Raw genomic sequence first — 24,390 nt, forward strand, 5'->3', positions numbered from 1 at the left:
CCTCCCTCCCTCTTCTTCAAGATAATAATAAAAAATATACCAAGAAAGCCATCAAAGCATGCAATGTAATTAATCAGTTTTATTTCAGGAAATAGATTTTTTTTTCCCTTTTCACCTGCTACTCAAAATGAAGGTATGGTTCTTGTTTGTACTGAAAACCTGCATGAGAACTTTTGCTAGACCAAGGGTCCTGATGGTGCAAGACTCCTTTCCACATGGCTGAAGTTCATCCTTTGAAGTTCAGGACAAGTCCCCCTTTGCTGGAACATCTCTCAATGTTCTTCATGTTTTTAAATAAGAAGCATGTATAAAATAAATACATCAGATTAAAAAGGCCTTCACTTGTTGGTTTATGACCTGGAGGTGTAGAAGTGTAAGTCATGAACAGCTACTGCAATCAGCAGCTCCCAGCACAAAAATATGGGTTATGGGACATTCATTTAGACATGTTAGATAATACAGCAGGTCTGTCTCCCTTTCAGATTGCATCAGATACCTGTGCAAGTCTTAACACACTGAATTTACCTTTTCTTTGGGGCTGATTAGTGCTTAACAGAATATGGCTCACTGGCAGTCAGGGACATGGTGTTTTCCTAACCTGCAAAGCCCAGGCAGAGTGGAAGGAAGTCAGGGCATCACCCTCCTGTCCTGCTTTGCTGCACAGATACTCTCAGAGAGTTTTAAGGGATGAGGTGCATGTGTTCTGAGCTGCCCTCCTGCAAAACAGCCTGTGGGATGGGCACGCAGGGACAAAAACCTGGAGCAAGCTGGGAAGGCCCCTTGTCACCTACGGGTGAGACAGAAGGAAATCTCTTCCAGCACTGTCCTCCATTAAAAAACTCTCTCCTGAACACTGATATTAACTAGAAAAGCAAAAAGAATTGGACACTAATGGTATTCCATTGTTACCACTGAATCAGCCAGTCTCAAACAAATATCTTAGAAGCAAAGGAGACTGGTGGTTTTTTAAATTATTCCATCAACTACTCCATTCCTCATGTTTTATGTAATCCATCCCAATTACAGTATTTTTCCTAGCATGTGGGATATAAATAAGGTAGCTATTAATTCCAGAGTTGAAGAACAGCTTTAAATGCTGGCTTGGCACCATTTTCTTTTAGAGATGCTCCTCATATGATGACTTCTAATGAGCTAGAATTGCAGAATTCATAATTGACTTTTTTGGTGTCACTGCATATATTTAACTGATAAGAAGCAGGAGGCAGCATGCTCAGATTTCTGGTACATTAAAGGAGAAAGTGAATTTTAAAATCCATAAGGTAAGTTTTTCTGCCTCTTGCTTGTGATTGCTTTTTGGCAAATTCTATTTGAAAGAAGAGCCAAAAACTCTTTACAGCCAAGGCTGGGAAACAAGCATGTTTCCAGGTTAATTGATGGATCAAATCACCAAATACACTGTCTACCACATTCCAAAAACCCTTAACACAATTAAAAAGCTGGATTGTCTACACAGGCCACAATAGATTTTACTCTCAAATAAGTAGTTGGTTTAAAAAAAATTAGTATCTGATGTTGAAAGAAAACGTTTTCACTGAACAAATTAGAGAGGTCATCAGTCAAGACCTTTTAATACAAGTTGAGATATCACCATTGCAATAAACTGGCAAACTGAACATCAGTTTGAGTTATCTCTTGTTGTAAGCACACGGATTTTATGTGCCTAAGGGAATCTGTTGCAACTTGCATATACTTAAATCCATTTAAAATGTTTTCATTTTATTTTATGAACAGAGTTTTCTATTTCTATTCTCTTCACAGGTTAGCTTTCCTCTTACCTTATTGAAGGTGTTTGGGAAATACAAGATGCACGTCTGAAGAGAATCCACACTGCTGACTGCGGGCTAAAGCCAAATTATAAACCTATTGTGAAATTAAAGTAATTCTTAGGAATACGTTACATAAAGTTGCTTGATTTTTATTGAAGTCAAGAGCTTTGTCTTAATAATGGCATCAAAGTTTACAACTACCCCTTGAATGCACTGCTGTAGTTACTCCAGTGCAAAAGATCCCAATAACCATATGTATTTTACTCTTGGGGTTTAAATATCAAGCAATTGTCATGGGGTTTGAGCACAACTTCAGTTCACCTACAAGCTCTGAGCAATTAATTTGCACATTTCTCTTGTGGATCCCTGGTTTTGCAAGCATCCGTGCTTACTGCTTTCATCTAGTATTAGAAGCAGAAATACTGATGCACACTGCAGCAGCTCAGGGAGGAAATCATGCTGATTTTCCCACCCTCTAAAATTTCAAAACTACATGCCTGAGAAATCTGGGCAATGTGTAATTGCTGAAGTACTTTCCTAAACTACCAAACCCTTCAATACTGAACAGTTTTAATGTAAGAGAATTCATCCAGAAGAGATATTCTTGCAGAGGTTAATTGGGGCATGTACGTCTCAGTCCTTTTTATTTCTCTTCTGGTGTTCTGAAGAGAAGGACCTATGACATCCCTAGGCTGTGTTCTATAAACCTGACATTGACAACTTGGGGGAACTATTGCAAAATTAGGTCCTGCTCATTGTTAATGAAAGGGCACCAGGTAGTTTCTCATTTTTTTAAAGGCATCCCAGCACTTTAATTCAGTTGAAATTAGGTACCTCAGTCCCTTTGGTACTCAGAGTCTCTCTCTAGAAATTTGGGGTAACTAAACCACTTAAAACATTCACACCTTAGACTTTGTGGCTGTAAAATGTTTCTGCAGATGCTCAGCTTTGAGCACACAAATTGATTAATTTATGTTACCTGGTTGCAGATGCAGCAACTCAGAGGTTTATGTAAAGATATAAATATTTGCAGGGCAGGAATTTTATTTTCTCGAAATCAAATAACATTCAAGGTGTTTTGGAGGATATTGGGAGCTATGGATCCCTTTGCAGCCTTCTTAAGGTGTGATGTGATCAATATTCACAGAAGCATCACCATTTGGTGTAGATCTTGCAAGCAGGATTCAAATTTGAACTCAGAGGTTCTGAATGAAAAGATAACAGTTTCTGCTATTCTGTGCTTCTGCTTAATGGGAAGCAATTAATTGTGTTCATTTATGTCCTCATTGGTGAGGAAGACCCAGCCTAAAAGGAATATTCTCCATATTTGTCTCTTTTGCTATTTGAATATATTAAAACAGTTGTCCCATGATAACAAAATTACCAGTTTTAGATTGAAAAAGTTTGCCTAGGAAGAAACATCCTTTTTAACTCATATTAGCCCTGGCTCAGTTTAATCTATAGCACAGGATGTCCCTTATGATCATGTAAATGACTTAGGTAGGGAAATATTCTCCAGCTCACATTACCAATGTTTACCAAAAAGACAAAGAAAAGGTTATTTAATATGTCATTTGAAGATCAAGTCAAGACGTTCCAAGTGTATTGATATTTTTTTTACCATTGGAAAAGGATTCTGAGTTATTGGATCCTTACCTCTTCCTATGCTGTTTTTACAATCTCTCTAGTATTAGATACACATTTTATTTTCTTAAGAAAATACATTTATACATTTTAGATCTTTTTCTCTTCTAGTGGTGAAAGTTGCACAGCTTGACTTTGTGAAATAGTGAACTAGTGCTGTGCATATTTTAGGGCTTTACCTCTGTACCTGAAGATATCCTTAGGAAAGACAATTCTGATGTCTACATTCCTGCAATTACCGAATATTATGTCTAATTGGAAAGAAACAATCTAATGTTTATTTTAAAAATATATTGCACAATTTGTGATATTACTTTTTTAAGCACAGTCAGAGAGAGGCTGAAATTATTATTTTTTCAATTGTAATGTCAGGAAACGACATTTTCATTAAAAGATATGCTTAGATTTCCCAAGAGGACTCTGAAATGTGTAAATTCCTACCAAAAGCTTCAGCCTTAAGAAGCAGCCACAACAAGTAATATACTTTGCAAAATACAGGGAATCAGGTGATGTTTATACAGCCCCCTGTGAGAGAAGTTAATTGCACTTCAGTGAAGTTTGTGGGGAGAAAAGGAAGGTCTGACCTGGCTTTGTTGTGATGACTTTGGGAGGGCACTGTAGCTACTGCAGGCAGCCTGTGGGGAGCCTGGCAGTCCCTTAATCATCTTCCCTCTGTGTTTCACTGTTCAGACATCCGGGCTTTGTCAGGAGAACATTATGACTCCTTTTCTCCATTATTGCCATTTACCTTTGCCAGACCTTCCTCTATCAAATTATCTGTCTTCTATTTCACGCTGTAGGAAGACAAAAGCCAGGGATGAGTCTTTTCACTAGAAATCTATTTTACTAATCTCGAACTTGTTTGAACAGGAATCTGCTTTCCAATAATGTTACCATTGGGTCTGTTTTTTTCACACCACTTATCGCACCTGTAGCAAGGAATACACTAGAATTTAGGCATACCATAGAGGTAGGTCTCTCAGTGTAGCTCGCACTAAGTCACAAAATAATCTGGAGGGACTACTTCAAAGCCTGCTTCTTTTTGGAAAAAAACATCCCTCTTCTCTGCTGTGTCGATGAAATTAAGGACTGTAGAGTCTACTGGTGTTTTGATAACTATATTTTTTCCTTCTTTGTCCAAAACAGCACGGTTAAAAGTTCCATATTTCTCCCATCTTTCTCTCAGTTATGATAAAAGAGCACTGGGGGATCACGAGTGGTCAGGCAGGGTAGTGATTAAATTTTCATATGCCATCAGCAAGCATTAGGGTTTTTTTCTGGAAAAGGAGATGGTGAATATTGGAGATGTCAAGGAAACTTGAATATTTTGTAGTACTGAAAGTCTCCTCAGACATGCTGGATCTAAAAAACATATGAAGGGGATTACACAGCCCAAACATTACCAGCCTGTCTGCTGCCTTGCAGACAGGTCTTACAATCAGTAAGTGAGGGTTTGGCTTTCTCCTGAAGTCATCAGTTACCATTACACGTGAATGGGAATGTTGCTGAATATATGGGCTTAATGAATTTTTTCTACCTGGAGAAATTATTAGGGAGAAGAAGAAGAAATGTCTCTGAGAGCTTTTGGTGCTTACCCCAAAAGGTAAGATTGAGACCTGAACTCTTCCATATGCACATTCTTACTACCCTGCATCTGGTGGGGATCTCACCACAGATGGCCACATCAAGCAGATACAAGACTGTATCTGCTTCACTATTTGTTCTGATCTTACTGGTTGCCTCCAATGTTTTTATTTTTAACTCCAGTTTGAGTTCAAATATGTTCATAATAGTGATGGAGTGGGGTAAAATCTTACTAAGATGCTCCCCTTTGTTTCCACATCTCCTGGCTTTAATCAGATTTTCGTAATTTCCTGTTCCAGCATGGCCAACATTAGCACCACCTTCAAGTTTTCTTTTAGTCCTTTTTCTGCCTTCGTGATGATCATGGAATATACTGCTCACTCTGTGGGACGAAAATAAAATCAGAACAATTAAAACTGGAGTGATATGGAAACAAAGATGGAATCTATACAGTGAGGAGGAAAAGTAGCAAACCTTGAATTCAAGAAACTTTCACAGTGAAGTGGGAAGTCTGTGGGTTCGCAAGAGAGAACTTCAAAAATAAAGAAGTTTGGAATATTCAAAGTCATAAGAAATTATAGTCTAATAATTATCCTAAGGAAAACAAATCCAAATAGGGGGGAAAAAAACCCCAACAAACAATACCAAAACCAAAACAACCCTCCCTCCCTCCAAGGATACCAGCAAGGACAAATAACACAGAGAGAATAGGTTATTTATAGCTGTCCTGCCATGTTAGTCATACTGCATACCTTAGTTTGCATTTAACATTTAAGAAATAGTGCTGGTTTCTAACCCACAAAACTTTCCTCCATTGCTTCAAGGGGGTGCATGTTGTAAGGTCCCTCTTCACTTGAGATCTGAATTATTTTTGAAAAGTATCAAAAATAATAGTGAAATTCATTGATTTTCTGACACTTGCTTAGAGTTCTAATGTAAACTAAAACTTACTTTTCCCACACAACTTCTAAACTTAAGTGAGGATAATCAACATCCCTGCTAATACCTCACCTTCTTTTTTGGCTGCAGATGTTAATATTTTTCATTGCTTATTATGTTACAGCAGTTTTCCGATGGCCCTTTCTGTGAGACACACTTCATGAACACAGAGCCCTTGTCCTGAACAACTTCCAATTGCTGGATATTTGGACTAATCCCAACAAGGAAATAAAATCACCACTTATAACACTGAACAGGGTAGGAGCACTGGTACAAAGTCATTATCAGATTTTGCCCCAAGTCTGCACACATATCCACAGTTACATTTAAATAATCTTAAATTACATTAATTTATAGAAAATAAAATCTGCCAGGAACCTTTTTTTTTTCAAATGGAATCAGTAGCCATCCAATACTGCCATGTCTGTCATGCCTGGATCTTGACAAGTATCTTCCATAACTGGTGTGCAAAAATAGACCTTTCATGTTACTCAGAGCACCTTAAACAAGAGAGACATCAGAAAATAATAGTAGACTTCATCATATTAGGGCAGAATGTATAACCACAGTATCTCTGTGGGGAAATAGACTTCCTGTCTGCTGGTTTTGTGTGTCTAATTAAATACAGATTTTTTGGCTACTAAAACATTTTTCCAGAGCTACCAAGAAATAAAACCTAAACAAGTCCAGTAAAGCCACGAATGGATAAATACTGTGGGACTCTTTCACAGTAAACCTTGAAACCCCCACATGCAGGTGAGCCCAGTTCTTCTAACATGGCTAATTTTTAGTCATGGTATTTCTAACAAGCTCTTAATTAGCTCTTGTGGGAAAACCATCTCCAAGCAAGTGTTACTTGCTCAAAAAAATTAGTGTAATTACCTTTTAAAAGTTTCAAGATCAACAGATCTTGCAACTGGCTCCATTTAAAAATAAATGCTTGTACCAAGCAGAAAATCATGTGTCTTTCAAGCCACCTAGCAGATAAAACAAAATAAAAGTAGGGATGGAAATGGGCAGAGGGAATGGATGGAGCAGAGAATTAGGATTCCTAGTAATGAAGACTGAAGTTCTGCCTCCACTTTTTGAACTCATAGGCTCCAAGGAAGGACCTACACTGGTGTTTGCCCTCTTTAGCTGACTGACATCACATGGGACAGGGCTGTACTCCCTGACTCTTACAAGACCTCTGAAGAGTGAAATGTTGCCTGGTAAATCCTACAAGTCCCTGTGCACTTTTGACAGGATGACTTTCACTGCACACCACGCTTCTGCAACACTTCTGCACATATGTTCTGATCCATCAGTAAGGAAAATCACACAACTTCACAGCAGAGCTTTATGCAAGTCTGTCCCTCTCAGGAGATATTCCTATGAGCCCCTGGGCACATCGGACTTATAGATGATGCTGGGGAGTACATGAAGAGATTTTCAGTGAAGAGAAAATGGAAGTGTTTCCTTATAGAGATGTAGGAAGCAGTGGGGTTTCCAAGAAAGCATTGCTGACATAAATTGAAGGAAACAATTTACAGACATTTTAAGAGTACTGTGGAAATTGGGAACTCTTATTACTGTCCTGACCACTGTCCTGTAGCAACTTATCTATTTAATTTGATAGAGATAGGCTGGTCATGCAACACACAGAGACTCCCTTTTCTGGCTAACAGGTAACCACCTTCACACCCTTCAAAGTATTTGGAATGCTTTTTGTACTGTTTTCCTCTCCCTCTCATTATGCAGCAAGGACACCTGTTTTTCGTGAGAAAAACTCACTAAAAGGTCTTCAAAAGCTGATTACCACCATTGGCTGATGGAAGTATTTTTACAGAAGGAAACAAAGCACCAAACTCTTTCAGAAAACAACTGAAGTGACCCATACCTTTTCTAGGAACTCCCTCAGAAACCAAAGCAAAAAGGCTAAAATACTGCTAATGACAATATAAAACCCAATCTTGGGAGACTCTTGCCAAAGTTCTAAAGGGAAGAGGCTTATTACTAATGATGTCAGACTTAGTTTTGCAAAGTGATGTGGGAAGTGGCACACAGAGAACCTCAGACAGCTGACAGATTTCTTTAATCCAAATGATTATTTTGAATTTATGCAAAATGATGCATCAGGGATGCACTCAGTGCTTAAAATAAGAAGTCAAAGGATGCTGTCCTAAAGAAGGAAATGATAACAAGCTCCTTTTCTTGCTGGTTATCCACCTTGCACTGTTCTGGAACATCCTTGCAGCCCTTGTTACAGCAGCCCAGGGCTTTATGCACTTGCACAGTTTTACAAGGGGTCAGGTCCCACTGTTGCTCCTTAATGAAATAACAAGTAGTTGCTCATTAATTCTTCCATTTCCAGATCCAATGTCTTCAGAGCAGAATTAACTTTAAGATGAGGAAATTTCTAACTTTTATGAGGTTTTCACTATTGCTAGGGAACAAGTTTTCACATGGAAGTTTGCCTTACTTACTCTACTGATGGACCAAGAACTTCATTGTTTCTCAGCTCTCAGTTTTTACAAATGGGAAAACTGTAAACAAGTATCTTGTCCTGAAACTTGGAATTTATCTATTCTGCATCCAGAGAACATCGACAGGAGATTAGTCATAACAGTCAAGCTACTAATTTCATTTTCAGATAGGAGTAAGCTGAGAAGTTGGATGCAAAAATATGTGATTTTGAGTATGTGTGGTTAGTGCAAGAGTGAAATAAGATGAAAGGTTCATTTTATTCATCTTAATAAATGCAGGGAAAGCCACAAATAGTATTCTCATGTTCTTTTGCTTTTGAGCCATGGACCTAAATGGTATTTTTAATGCAGCGGAGCATAACCATGCTTGTCCAATGTATTTTCCATCAGCCTGAAGTTGTATATCACTGCACACATTTACATGTATTCAGTCTTTCTGCTGTATCTTTGTGGCTGGTAGCCAGTAGGATTAATGGAATGTATGAAATAGCAGAGAAACTGTGTAGATTGAGTCCCAAAAACAAAAGCTAAAAGGAAGGGTGGTCCTCTGAGTTCAGTTTTCACTTAATGAACTGAGTCATTTGGTGACCTTGGATGAGCAAACTGACCTCTTGGCACTATGGTGAGGCCAAGTGTAAAGCAGCATAAAACCAAACAGGGAAGATTAATTGCAAAAAGAACTGAGTCAGTATGGCAGGATAGTACCCCCAAAGCACCCCTCCTGTTCACCAGAGAAATCCTAGATAAGGTAATATATCAATTTGTGTTTTCTTGTGTCTGTAGTGATCAAACTTGGAGAAACAGTTATTCTTTGAAATTATTTGCCAAACCTTACAGAGTTGATTCCTCTCTCTGCACTGTTTCTTTTCTAGACTTCTTCATTGCCAGATGGAGTTATAGGCTCAATGAAAAAACAAGAGTAAAAGATACATATCTGCCACTAGGCCTTTTGATGATCCCAATTTTCTAAATTTGGGAATCAGAAAAGCTTTTTTGAAGGAAGCTAATCACTAGCTTCTGAGCCCATTCTGAAAGCCAAATTTTGAGGTTTGAGGGGTCCCTCTGGTTTTACTTGTTTTTTGGTTTTGATTTTTAATGTCTTTGAGGTGAGCCCAAGGGCAGACTGAGGATTGCATCAGGAAAATGGAAATATGAAGAGAAGAAAGAAAGAATGGCCTCAGCCCTAAAATAGCACTATAAAGGGCGTTTTACTTGGAACTTTCCTTCAGCTGACATCAGTCAGAGTAAGAAAAAGATATTAGTTCAAGAGTGCAAAGCTAAAACAGAGATTCAAGGCTGGATGTAACACTCATATCTATTTGGTGTTGTGGGAAAAAAAAAAAGAAAGAAAGATGTTCCACCTGGACCAGAAGCTTAATGTTTTTTTCAACTTCAGAAACATTTGTTTTGTTTGGATATCTTTGACCCTGGACTAGACAAAGGTAGCATACACCTAAAGACACACTCAGAAAAATAAGAGGAACTGAAGTGCAACAGAAGCTGTTGGAGCGATTTTTTTTTGGGTTTTTTTTTTTCCATTCCTGGTGAGCTGGAAATTTCAGGAAAAGCTAGTTTAGAACAGGAGGTTTTCAAGACAGGCTTCTGATAATCTCTGATATCCAAAGTCAATGCCAGTGGGATTTTTCCAGCAAAACCAACAACACTGAAATTTTTTTGTGTAATATATAAACAAGAAACTATTTTCTTTTTGTCCAAAAGCTACAGTTTCATCTGTGGAGCTCCTTCAGCCATGACTTGTAAACCAAAGTAGGTTTTTATGAATATTTTCACTAAGCAAGTCAACATTGCAGGCCTGGGAGCCACTGTGGCTGTGCTCTTCAGCGGGAAATAAGTTTGTCTGAGTCAATATTTGCAATGATGCCTCTAAGGTATACTCTATGCTCAGAAAATTGAGTGAAACTATTGTGTTACCCAGAGAAAATCATCTCTTTCTTCCACCAAATTGCTTGTCACAGATTCAGATTGTAGTGCACAAAAATAAAAGCAAGCAACTTGCACGTGAAATTTCACCTAAATCTCAGCAGTGAACAGCCTCCATTCAACTGGAGAAATGGGTGTGATAAACAATGCCAGCATCATGTTCATAATGGGAAGAATATCAGCAGGATCCTGGGCCAAGTGATGAGACTCTTAGTGATGATGAATGAGAGGATTTTTGGTTATTCATTCCACTTTTTTGTGTTTCTCATATGGTTTTATGCAACTAGTGGTGGTTTTCCACCCTGAATAACTCTCAATGGGCAAACCCCAGCTGTAAAGGAATGCTGGAAGAAGTGTTGTCAAAACAGTGTCAGCTCCTTATTGTAAAGCAGCTCCTTACAAAACTTAATGTTACCTCCAAGAGGCTGGCTTCTTTAATGGGGATGACTTATGTGGATAAAGTGGTCCACTGACAAGTGAACAGATTGAGAATCTGCTAATCAAAATTCTAACCATTGTGCTACTCCATCTTTGTTTCATCTTTGCATTAACATTAAATAGAAAAGAAGGGATGAGGGAGAAGGAAAAACAAGTTTTTTCTTAAGGCAGGTTTGTACATGCTTAGCCAGCTCTTCTGTCCTGGTTTTAGGGCAAAAGAAAATGAAACAAACCACTGAAACATAAAGCAGTGTGGATTGTATGGAAAATTTGACTTAGATTGAGTGCCTGGCCAAGACCACAAAATGGACTGGAGACAAATCTGATAATTTGAAAAAGCAGCGAATAACAAAATATTTTTTACTCATGCCATATCAGGCAGCCTCATAAAATTCTCAGAGGCAAAAAAATAGGATTTAATTCCCTGCAGTTTACTGCAGTTTTATGTTAGAGCAATGCCACTGAATTCAGAGTCATTATACTGGTGTAACACTGGAGCTGACAGTTAAGCCAAAATTCACCTTATTCTTCCATGACATTTGCTCAAATTGCACAAACAACTAGGTAAACCAGGAGGGACCACACTTACATCAGCTCAGTACAACTGACATAAACAAGGTCAGAAACACTCCTATTATTGTATTAATCTAATTTACAGTGCCTGGGGTTTGTTTTTGGTTTATTTCTAAGACCAAGTGACCAGGGTAAACATATATGCTGAACAATCCACAGTAAGGGTGGAATAAACATACTGGCCATTACACCAGGGATGCCATATAGGGGTAGACATGTCTGATGCCTGTTTTTCATCTCATGCTGCTGCCACTGCCTCTGCCAAGTCCAGCAGGTAGTGGAGGCTAGAAGACACAGTGATAAGAGCTAGAAAAGACAAGAGACTTGCCAGAAAACAGTCAAATAGGAGCAAGAGAAGAGTAATGCCTGTGAAGGAGCTAGCACACACAACAAGAACAACGCGAGGAAATAGCTAGACCAGGCAGTAAAGTGAAGAGATGAGGAAAGCCTCCTGGAGAAGCCAGAGCTGAGAAGAGATGAAGCAGGAGGAGGTGAGAAAGGGGAGAAGAAATGCCTGGAATCCGGTAAGAGGATGCACAACAACATCTTGTCATGGCTGTTGCACACTGGCTTTAACTCAGGAAAGCAAGATGATAGTAGCTGTTCTTGCCTGGGTGCTTTAAATGGCTACAGAAGATTAAGGTCAGTCTCTCTAGAAAGCAGTTCTGTGTGTTTCTGCTTGAAGAGAGTCAGAAACATCCAGCATGGTCATATTTGACACTGATTTTTCTTTGGAGATACATTAGTAAAGTCAGGTGAGAAGAGAGTGAATCCATGCTGTCCCTCTCATCAGAATTTTTGATTTTTATGGGATTTTCAACTGGATTTTCTCAGTTTCCTATATATTAATGATGAATCAGTGCTGGAGTTGAAGAAGGAGGAGGAGGAAGAGAAGGAGGAGAAAGAGGAGGCGCTTTAGGTAGCAGACAAGAGATTCTTCTGAAGACTGTGAGAGAGACCACAGTGGTGCAGCTGATGGAAAGGACCGTGTTGGAGCAGATTTCCATGCTACAGCTCATGAGGGATGCAATGATCCATTTCAGCACCCCATGGGGTAAATATAGAGAAACTGGGACTGAAGGACAGAAGTTGTGATTGAAGGGAGATAAAAAGAGGGTGATGGTGTTTCATTTTTTTGTCTGTTTCCTGCAATAAATTAATTTTTATTGTGTAGTCAGTTTTGCCTATTGTAAGTAACTAGGAAGTGTTCTCTGTATTTACCTCTACCCATAAGCTTTTCACCTTGGGGATGGGTAGGGAGTGAGTGAGAGGTACCTCATGATGTAGTACCTACAAAACAGTAGGTAACTGGGAACAAAGAGCTCAATATGTAAAAACTTGTAAAGATTTTGATTAGGAACACTATCAAAAATAACACATAAAGCAGAAAAATTACAAAGTCTGAATAAAACTCCCCCCTTGTGATTTGTGTCTTTGTGCTTCACTATCCAGAGGCTGGCCTGACACAAGCATGTTCTACACCAAATACTTTTTCTTGTCACTCTCTGTTATTCAGGAGTACACCTAGGAATGTTTAATAAATGAGAATAATCTCCAATGAGGTGCAATATTTGTTAGAATACCTTTTACCATGAAAACAATTTGAAAACTATTTAGTAAGCAGATATTCAATTTAAATAAAACTGTTAACTTCAAAATTAGTCTAGAGTCTTCATCATTTTTTGGTTTCATCTTTTTTGAATCTCTATTAACTCTTCAATAAGGGATTAAGAAAATAAACAAATTTAAATTAATAGGTCAAGTGTTGATGTCTTTGTATTTTCTACATTTTCGTGTAGTAATTTATTTAATGAGTCATAATTTCAATTTCTCCACTGTCTGTATTTTGGATGACCTTGGTTTCGTGATGTGTGGTAGTTCTTTACATCAGACTGACAAAATTACCAGTATCATAAAATTATCAAGGCTTTTTGACTTCATTCTGATTTGGACCAGAAACTAAACGTCAAAATTCTAGGTGAAATGGAAACAAACTGCAAAAATGATTATCAGAAAAAAATAAAGTTTGAAATCCAAGAATCCTGTCTAGAATATCTGTCCAGATTTTTGCAATGAATGTTACTCAAGTAACATCCAGATCTCGCTGAAGTCACTGAAGTGGTGGGAGTTTTTTCACTTAGGTCACTGAAATTTGGATGACACCCATAACACTTTATTAGCATCTATAAAATGCTTTAAAAATAAATGATGTAAGGAAAATTGTTAGTTATGTAGTTTTTCCTTTTCGTACTTTGTGTCAGAAGCAAAGAATGTATTTCTGTGTTGGGAAGTGTTTTATTAGAATATGTGAGGGGTAGATGGAACAAAGGTTTTAAAAAGCAAAGGAGTTGTCCTCAAATAAGGGATTAAGGTACAGAAAGTGGTTTCTTTGTGACTGGGTGAACTAAGTTGCACTAAATGGTATAAATAAAATCTGGTTCACTACCAAAAAAGTAGCAAAATCTGTTTAATTGCCACTTTTGACTTGGCATTATGGCACATTTCAGAATCATAGGATCTTCTGAAAGACGAAGCATTTTGCAGATATTCCTATACCATTCAGCTTCTTGAAATATTGCAGCTTTCTACATGTTCAGTTGTATATTCCCAAAGCAGAAAACTTTCTATTCTGTAGCTACTGCTACATAAAATGTAAAACAGAAGGCAGAAAAGGATGAATTTTTTTAGACCCCTTATCATTGTAAATCCACAGCTTTCTGTTATGATCTAAATGCCAAGAGGGCAGTTGTGCCTGCAAAAGAGATTCTTCAGATTTAAAGGCAGAAAAGAAGAGAGCAGAAATTTATGAAGATCATTCCTTGTCCTGTCTTGGCTTCTGACAGAAATTTATGAAGATCTTTCCTTGGCCTGTCTTGGCTGCTGATTTCCTCATCTGTCATCCTTGTCATATTTATCCTCGAGCGAGCTGTAAATATGTGGGTGAAGTACTTCATCCAGCCTGTGAGCTCCTTGTGTCACCTGATGGCTCTACACATGCAGTGCCAGCCATGTTCTAGGGAGATAACTCTTCTCCATCCAGGTCCTCTGGCCACAAAAATGAATGTCAGTGTTTATAATAACCTCTGCTGTGATTGCTTTAAATAAATGGAGATAAATAAAATCAGCAATCCTGCGCTGAATTTATATTCTACTTAAGTGGAGGCAAGTCTTTGCAGGAACATTATTCTTGGGGCATTGCAGGCCATGAAGACTTTGAGTACATTTAGAGATAGATGAAATTAGGTCAAGAATATCTGGGCTTTTTAAGGTATGTCAAGTATATAAAGAAGCTGCTGAATTCTGATCTGTGACACTTCTGCTATTCTAATCTTTAATCCCCATATGACTTTGCTAAAGCATCATAATTTTAACCAGCAAATAAATCAGCTACCATTGAAGAGGCCGATACCACCTGTGGATTCTCAGATGTCTCTTACATTTCTTACATTAGAAAGCAATGCAGTTTATACCAAAATATATCTATCTGACCCATATTGCTAGTAGATTTGTCAGCACTTTGTTTTTGCTGCTTGTTGCCTTTTGGATTATGGTTCCATGAGCTGCTTTGAGTCAATGGTTCCATGTGCCCTGCTGTGACAGGGTTGTAGTGTTACAGAAATTGAACCATTTACCTCTCCGAATAACTGTTAAAATTATCGGGCATGACTTTTTTTTCCTAATACTAGATGTTTGTAGAAAGTCCAAACAAAACACTTTAAAAAATACTGAAAACCAATTTTTAACTTTCAAAACATTGCCAAAAGGAAGAGAGCAGGGAAAGCACCCCAGACCCCCTAAGGTCTGTGTCACCTGGTACAAGATTTATGAGAGTAAAATAATAGAGTCAAGATGTGTTTCAAGTTCACCTTCCTTGCTCCTTTAGCTGTCATTCTATTTCACTAACACACGGAATTTACTGAATATGTTAGAAATCATATCAAATTACAAATTGAGAAATTTTACTGTTGTTTACATTGCATTATTTATAGATGGGAAGGTGACTGAAAAGGACAGTTATGATGATGTATAAAGCTGAAGCTGGTTAAGTGGGAAACAAAAAGCTGAACATTTATATATGTATTTGCACAACCTCTCTTCCTACTACTTGTTTCCATGTTCTGGTCAAAGCACCTATTTTTATTTCAGCTGAAGACTAGCCCTTTTCCTGTACAGAGATTGCCAAATGTGACAAGCCATAAACTGTTTGTCAGCAATTTAGAACATGGTGAACACAGGGCTCCGTGCTGAGTTTATGGATGAGTTATTCTGACTCCTCTGTTAAAGAAGTCTGTACTCAATCATTTAATCAATTGAAAAGAGAAACACTTTCAATTTTCATGTGATCAAGCCCACAGTTATATCAGACTGACAGCAGTGTTTGTCAAGAAACTCCTTCCCTTTGGAGAACTGTAAAGGAAAAATGAAGTAAGTTAGAGAGCAGGGCTTTTTGCATTGTCAGTGGACAAGGGAAAACAAGGGTGAATTCTGTGCCTGAGATACAAGAATGACTATAAGGGAATGTGAGCTGAAGATACTCTGCTTGCCTGAGCTAAGATCGGATTAATCCTAAATAATGGATTAAAAATCTGTTTCTGGTGTAAGGTATGTAGTGATCGCAGAAGATGCCATCCATGAAGGACCATGAAAGACCACCCTGTAATCCTTATATTGACACTGTTGGTACAGGCCTATGGTTGCAGTTTGGACCACTCAGGACTGGCACAATCAGGAGTGTTGAGATCCCAGACCTTTGTGAGCTGGTTTAAGAACACTCCCACAGCTTGTACCCTGTAAACAGCTTCAGTTCATTTCCTGACACAATGCTAGATTGCATAAGCACAGCTGCTTTGCTGTAAAGCAAAAAGAAGTCTGGAGAAGTCTTGGAATAAAACACCCTAGAGTGGAAAACCTTTCATCAGTTCACAGCAATATTTTATACTGATACTTCTAAAGTATTTACATTTACCTATCCAGTTCTTCACATTCTCCACAATACCCGTACAACTGCCTTTCATTTGATGTTTCCAGTTATGCTCTGAGGTCAGAGCCTGATTTATTAGCTTGCCCTAATAAAAGTTTAAAATGTTTGGTGGCTGGAGCTTGCCATATTTATGCTGCACAGTTATGGAATCAGCCTCCTGTTTATATCTGGAAATCAGAATCCAATTTGGTTTTTGAATCAAAACTGAAGAGGAGTGTTTGTTGCTGACTTTAATTTGTTCAGATCTATGAAGTTTGCTGGGATTCTTTCCGAATAATGGTGCAAAAAACTGTGGTGAAACATCATTACCTTCTTTTAATGATTAGGGCACTGCCAGACCTGTGAAAACACAGAGCAATACAGAAATCTCAACCACTTATTTGCATTAAGTTTATTTTATGCAGGAGGAGGTAGTAAAATGAGATATGAATATTCTAATACATAAATGTTGCATGAAATATGGCCCCTTAGTACACAGATGGAAAAGTTTCTGTAATTCTGGGTCATTTTGACACAAAATTAGCCTGCCTTTACAAATAAAACAAATATATCAAACCTTATCAAAACCTTGCCCTGGATTCTTATCTTCTTGTTAACTACCTCCACTCCTGCTAAATTCTCTTATTTTTCTCAACCTCCCTGGTTTTCTCTCAGTACAGAAATCGAGTATCATCTCTATTGGTGCAGGATTAAATAGTGCTGAATGGCTGGAAAGTCTCATCTGTGAACCTAGTCTGCTAAATACTGGCTTGAAATCTCAGCATCAAGTCTTTATCTTTGAATTTAGTACAAATTAGTTTTTATTATTATTATTATTTTAGAATTGTTTCATCCTTATTAGGTGATGATCCTCTGCATGTGGGACTAGGTGGCTTTCAGAGGAATGGACAAGAGGGAACAGATGATGAAAGAAACAGCTGTCACGGGGCTAGACTAAGTCCTTTTAAAATGGCCTCAGGCAGGCTTTACTGTATACTGGGAGTATATGAGGGTATAAACTTTGAATTCCCTTAACTACCCTTTCCTTCTCCATGAGAGAAATTACCCATTACAATCACCATCTGAGGGAAGCTGCTGGGAACAGTGGGAAGAGCAAGATGGGGAAGGAGCTCCTTCAAAGCGTCCATTGGGTACTTTTGCCATAACCAAGACTTCAGCTTTTCATTGCAATGAACTTTTTTTCAGCTGAAGAGAACAAAACTCATTGTTCCCAGGCTCTCTCTTAGGTCTGGTATAATTCAAAGACAAAGGTTTTGTTTTCAAAATAATATTTGAACTGTGTTCTGTAGGCTGTGAAAGAAAAAATCACTCCTGAATGCTGATGTCATCTCTTTACGCAGAAGACAATTGCAACAAATGCAGAAGTCTAGCCAGGACTAAAATCAAGGAAAAAGAAAAAAGAAATTTCTTACAGCCTACTACATATTTCCAAGGCACCCATTCATCCAGGAGAGGTGTGTTTATTTTCACCCTCCTATCTCAACAAGACCTACAGAAAAAAATTGAATGAAACCATAGGAATGCTGGAAGCATTTACTCATGGAAGACCTTTGTGAGTAACATTTCATAAAGAGAAAAAAAAGATCTGATGGGAGATGTTCAAGACTGACCCATTTTCTGTTTTCACTGCACTCTACATGCAGACAGACCCAGCTGGTAAGGTCAGAGATCCAAGCTGTTGTGTGTTGTTCCAAGGTGCCAGGAGCAATGGCAAAAGTACATTTTCCTTCCAAGGAGACATGACAGACAGGTGACTATGAGAGACTTTTGGGTGCAACATGCATTCCTGTTTCCTAATAAGTGCTGGCAGTTCCTCAAGAACCGCAGAAGTCACAGAAAGGACAACAGTGTCATTTCAGAAAAATCTATGGAAAAGTCTCCTGCACTTTGTCTTTCTCTCCATCATTTTGGGCCATAAGCTTTTGGGAGGCAAATAAGCAGCCTTCACTTGCTTGTAGAAATTGCAGCTCTCTCCCTCATATAGCTGATGATACTTCTAACACTAGTCACACATCTGACATAATTAAACCATGTTGAAACCATGGAAATAAGCATGTGTATATTGTTGGACTCAATATGTATGTATAAATATATGTAATATATTAGTAAATATACATAAAATTATTGATACTGGGCTTCTGAATTGGAGTGAGCTGTGGCAATGCAAAAGGCAGATCCAAAAAGGAGGCAGGCCTTTGATTTGGCATCCTGGGGAGTGAGACAACAGAGTAGTTAATCTCTTTGTCCCTTCTTGCCTTGAGCTTGCTGCAGTGAGAAGGGTGTGCAGATTCAGGCATGTTATGCCTGAATTCATTCTCTATGTGTCATCTGGTAGAACTTAGCTGTAAATACAGCAGTCCAAATTACCACACAGTTTATAACATGGCCTAAAATGCTGACCTTTTCCCCCTGCTTTCTCCCTCTTATAACTTGTCATTGGAGTTGTCAGGAGTCTGAGGAAACCCAATAATCACTAAGCCTTCTGGGAAGAAGTAAGAACTTAAGGCATGGGCATCATGCCACTCATGACTACCTAGCATAGCCTCAGTTTGTTTCCGATCAAGGACAGCGAAGATGTAAACCAGATCAAAGATTTGTCAAAGGAACAAATGAATTCCCTGCCCTAATTAATCACAGGAAAATTACCCTAATATTTCCTGTCATTCTGTTTCTTAAGGTCTTTGAAAAAGAAGCAGCAGTCAGTCTTCCAGAGCAGAGTACCTGTAGGAGAAGAAAGAAAAGTATGCACAATCACACTGAATGAGCTCCTAAAGACCTCGTGAGCTTGATCCAAACTACACGGAAAGGAACAAAATCCTTGCCATGACTTGCTGGATGGGGAGTAATGCACCCATATTTACATTCTCTCCAATATCTGGTTTTTACTGGAGAAACAGATAATTAGCAAAATACTTGAACAAAATACTGCACCAAGCACAGTGCAAGTGAGGCACTGACAGCCTCCCAAAGCCTGCAGTTCACCTCAACTGCTGCATTCAGACATGCCATTAAACAAACCAAGAGCTTGTTCTGCTGTGGCCTGCTTTGAGGTAGTGAGTTTGGCCTCACTTCCCACTATCTGGGGTTCATTAACAAGGATCAAAGAACTGCTCTTTTCAGCCTGAGTTTTGGGAACCACAACCTAACCGCATGTAAACTTTGAAGCAGACCACACTGTTCCCCAGCGAGCTGGTGCTTCAAGCCCTCACCCTTAGCTTTTGGCTCTTCCTGTACTTTCAGACTTTGGCTTTTGACACCAGATTCAGGTGCTTTTTTATTCCTGGTTCATTTGTTCCACTTCCAAAGAAGAGCAATGGACCTGGTGAAGGTTCTGGAACACAAGTCCTTTGAAGAGTGGCTGAGGGAGCTATGGGGGCTCAGACTGGAGAAAGGAGGCTCAGGAGTGGCCTTATTGCTCTCTACAGTTCCCTGACATGAGGATGTAACAAAGTGGGTGTCAATCTCTGTTCCCAAGTGACAAGTGACAGGACAAGAGGAAATAGCCTAAGTTTACACCAAGAAAGGTTTAGATTGAATATCAGGAAAAATTTCTTCACAGAAAAAGATGACAAGCTTTGGAACAGGCTTACCAGTTGGGTTGCTAACCCTGAAGGGATTCAAAAGATGTGTAGATATGGCACTTGGGAACATGGTTTAGTGGTGGACTTGGCAGTGTGACGTTAATAGCTGGACTTAGAGTTTTTTTCCAACCTAAACAATTCTGTGATTCTACGATACCATTATTCTTTTTATTTCTGTTCTTGACTCTGACCCTAGATATTGTGAATTAAAAGGTTCTTCTTCCTTTTATGACTAATTTCTACTCTTTTCATTTCAGATGACCCCTTCATGCCTGTGCTTCAATATTTCAGATCAGGTTTTTGGTGTTTGCCAGCTGCCTTGGAAAAGCACTCTATTTGCAGGTGTAGAAGACTTTTCATTAAAGCATCCTGGCACAGCAGTGTCAGCAGGCTCAAGCTCTATATTGACTAACAGATATGCCCTGAGTGGGAAAACAGTGGGACTCAGATTGCCTTAGGGAGAATCTTTCAGCAATACTATTCAATTTAGGGAACAGAGATTGGCAATTTGAGCACTGATATTCCTCTGGGTTTTACTAGAGAAAAATGAATCTGATTCCCAGTGAAAGAAAACAATCTTCAAGTCCCAAGAGTGAACCTGGAGCTGTGTGATACAGGGAGGAGAAACATACACTTCCTCAACTTTATTTTGACAGTGCAGCTGAAATTTGCCCTGACAAACCTTATCCAAAGAGTAAAATGGGTAAATTATTCCCCTCATTCATGAAATCATCATTAAATCATTGCTTTCTCTGAACCTGCCTGAGGAAAAACTAGCCCATTTCAGCATGGGTCATTTTATTAATGGGACAGACTTCTACTACAACTTGAATAAATTCTCACAGGCTTCCAAACAGTTGGGAAGTGTTTGTTATGAGAAATGAAGTATCAAAATAGACCTGAAAACACTCTGGTATTTTGATAGACATGATATTCAATCATTTTCTAATATGGAAAATCTAAAATGCTGTTTTAGACACGTTTCCTCCTTGAATTTGTGATCCCACTGCTGGTTATTAAATTGGATTGACATTTTAGTTGGATGATCTAAATCTGAAATGTTTCACCTATCTTGTTTAAGAGTACAACACTCAGCAACTTTGCAATGGTTTTATGAGCTTCTAGAAAATGGATTTGAATCTGGTGCCTGTCTCTGTTTATATGTCCTAAGAAAGAAAATTTGAGTCTTTTACAGTAAGTAATGGTCAAGCACTTTTTTAAGTGATTTGCAGCTGATTAGAAGTCAAGATCTGTCTGCACATGGATATGGCATGAGCATGAGTGTTGCTGTTTACAAGGAACACTTCAGAGTTTATAAAGGTGCTGGTTCTAAAGGGCAGCATCTTTCCTTGCTTTGTTTTGAAATGGAATCTCATAGTCACTGGCCTAAGGGGGAAGAGAGGCACACTTGTTCTTGAAAAATCTTTGCTAATGTTCATCCCAACAGGGCTGAGGTATATCTCTAGAGGCTGTGGGGAAAAATTTGACTGGTAGGACTTACTACAGCTTTGTAAACAGGTGTCCTTTTCTGTCTTGTAACTAACTCATATTCTTCCATTCCTTCTCAAATCAAAGTATCAAACAAACCTCTTATTTCTGACTGCACTCAGAAATTTTCCTCTTCCTGTTAAACCTTCCTATTGGTTTTCTGCAAAGATTTTTGTCTAAGTATTTTTTATGGATTTTTGTATAAAAATAAAAAACACCTTTTTGGTGTTTTCAGCTTAAACCCCAAATCATTCTATAATGATATTATGAATTAGCATGAATAGTCAAGTCTAGTTATAATTATTTCTACTGCTGACATTTATGTGTAGATTGCTTCAAGGACTCGTGCTGAAATAAATTGGTCAGGAGACAGACTCCTGTTTTATGCCTTTATTAGGACTCAGCCTTGGGGTGGGGGCCCAAGAAGTCACTTGCACTGCCCTTACTCCCACACAGGCAACTCCAAGGAGGAGGCACAATTCAGCTTTGCAGCACACACTGCAGAACTGGGGCTTCTGTCCTCATGAGAGTAGCCAAGAGGCCTAGATATTCTGTCTCATTTTCCAGGGAGGTCACTCCTTTCCAGTCCTATTTAGGCCATGGCGACGCCTCTTAAGCAGGCTCAGGTGATGCAGGAAGCCTATCTTCCTTTGTAGCTTGCTAGGATGTGTGTCTTTGACCTTTTATTCCTTTGTTAGCTTGTTGTTTTAGTGTCTGTCGCACCTTAGTATGCATATGACTTGGGGCACACAGCCCTCTGGGAGCAGCAGCAGTGATTCCTGATGGGGGAAGGGAGGTAGGAGTGTAGGGAGCAGGGTCGTTACATAGTAACAGGTAAGTAAGGGAAAGGGGATAGAGGTACATGGTATAAGAGAACTCTTAAAACACTTTGACAACCAGTAACTAATTAACATTACTGACAATTATCAAGATAAACAAGGGGTACAACAAACAAGGTTTACAAATGGGACAAGAACATTAACTGTACACAACCAAACACTTATGGTATTTTAACTGGGGTGGATTTCTTGAGAGATTTTATTCATGACAATGCCAAGCACAAAAGTAAATTATGTCACCCTTTTAGACACAGTGGTTCCAAGAAAACACTTTTATGGATTTAATTTATGTGTCTAATTACCAGAAAAGAGCCCTGAAGGCCTATGTGTCTAGTAAACCCCAACCATTCTGCTTTAAAACTCAATGCCATAAAAATGGCACAATATCCCATACCTTGCATAGATTGTACTTAAAAAATGTTTTCATATTAAGAATACAGCTCATGCAGAATAATTTTTTTTAAATCCCTGATATTTCTTCCAAAATACAAGTATTTAAAGGTCAGAACCACCTCTTTTCTGACCCTCTGTGGCTTTTCCCCAAGGATTGAAGTCCTTACAAATCAGTCTTTTACAGCCACCTTCTTCCATTGCTCAAAACAATGAAGCACAATGCTGCATTTTTGAAAGATTAAAAAAAAGTCTCGCAAGATTTTTTTTTAACTGTTAAAAAGCTATATAGAATGTAGAACTGGGTAAAAAAATGATGTAGTAACAGTCTATGAATAGTCAGAAATTTGTGAACAAGGTCAAAGATATAGCTGCTCTTTCTAGCATCTGAATGGTGCATGAAATACTCAGTTTCTAATTTCTTGACTGGCACTTGAGCTCTCCGAATGTGAGGTTGCTTTCATTGGAGAGAGGAATATTCCAATTTCATCCAAATTTGGATGAAATGAAGATAAAGAAAAGGAAGATGGGAAATTCCCAAAGAACTGTATGACAGTAACCCAGGGCCACTTCCATAGAGTAACAGGACAGCTGAGGTTGGAAGCGGCCTCTGGAAGTCTCTAGACTAGCCTCCTGCTATCTGTTTTGTAGATAGATTCAGTTGCTCATGGACTTGTCTGACTGAGTTTAAAGATTTAAGGAAATTCAACAGTTTCTGTAGGTACTTTTCTCAATGTTGTGCCTCTCTCAAGTGAATACATTTTTCTTATGTCTAAGCAGGACCTCCTGAAATCTGTTGCATTTCACTGCACAAATTTGAGAATAGTTCTGTGTGCTCTATAATCCTTCTCTAGGTAATTGAAGACAAAAAGAAAAAGCTCTCCCATCCTCAAATCAGCCTTTTCTTCTTCAAGGAGAACAAATCCAGCTCTTACACCCCCTTTCATACTTCATGTGCTCCATGGACTAACTGCAATATGCCATGCAACATTTTTCTTGCATGGCAAGCCCAAAACTGGACCCAGTAGTGCAGAAGCCATCTCACACTGGCTGGGCAGAAGGGAGGAATCACCCACTGGCAGCACTCCTGCTCATACATTGCTGGATATATTTGGCCTTCATCATCTCAAGGACTTCAGCTACAGTGGTACCACTCCAAATTTAATATGGGGGTGGCAGGCAATGGTGAGATACCTGATAAGAAATAAACATTTGGGTTGTTCTACTGCTTGGAAAATTTGAGGCATGAAGAACTAAAACCACTCACACACCTGTCAGCACACCTTTATCTTTCAAGGCAGAAAGAGCAATTTCTCCAATCAAGTCAAACTGTACAGCAACAAAGAGAAATGCCTTTTCTGGAGACTCATGGGCATGTCTTTTTTCTGGAACAGACCTATTTAAGATAGAGGTTCCTCTTCAGTATCAGGAGGTAACAGTTAAATTCATTAATACCCTTCGCATGTTCCTTTTCCCCATATGAATTGTTTGGGCTGAGTCTGATTATTCCATCTCAGAGTAAACCTTTGTCCTGGGTTGCAGTATATTCTATCACCATCCTCATGTACTGTTGAAACCAGGTGAGGCAGTGCTCCCTGCCTCCCCCCCCCCCCGGGCTACCTTCTGTTAATGGGCCCATCAATGCCCTGCCCCATGACTCATAGATAACTTCCCCCTGTATTGTCCCCTGTTAAGGGGCCCACCACTGCCTTGCTGCATGACTCAGAGATAACTTCCTCC

The sequence above is a fragment of the Parus major genome, chromosome 1A (genome assembly GCF_001522545.3).
Source record: "Parus major isolate Abel chromosome 1A, Parus_major1.1, whole genome shotgun sequence".
Lineage (NCBI taxonomy): Eukaryota > Metazoa > Chordata > Aves > Passeriformes > Paridae > Parus > Parus major.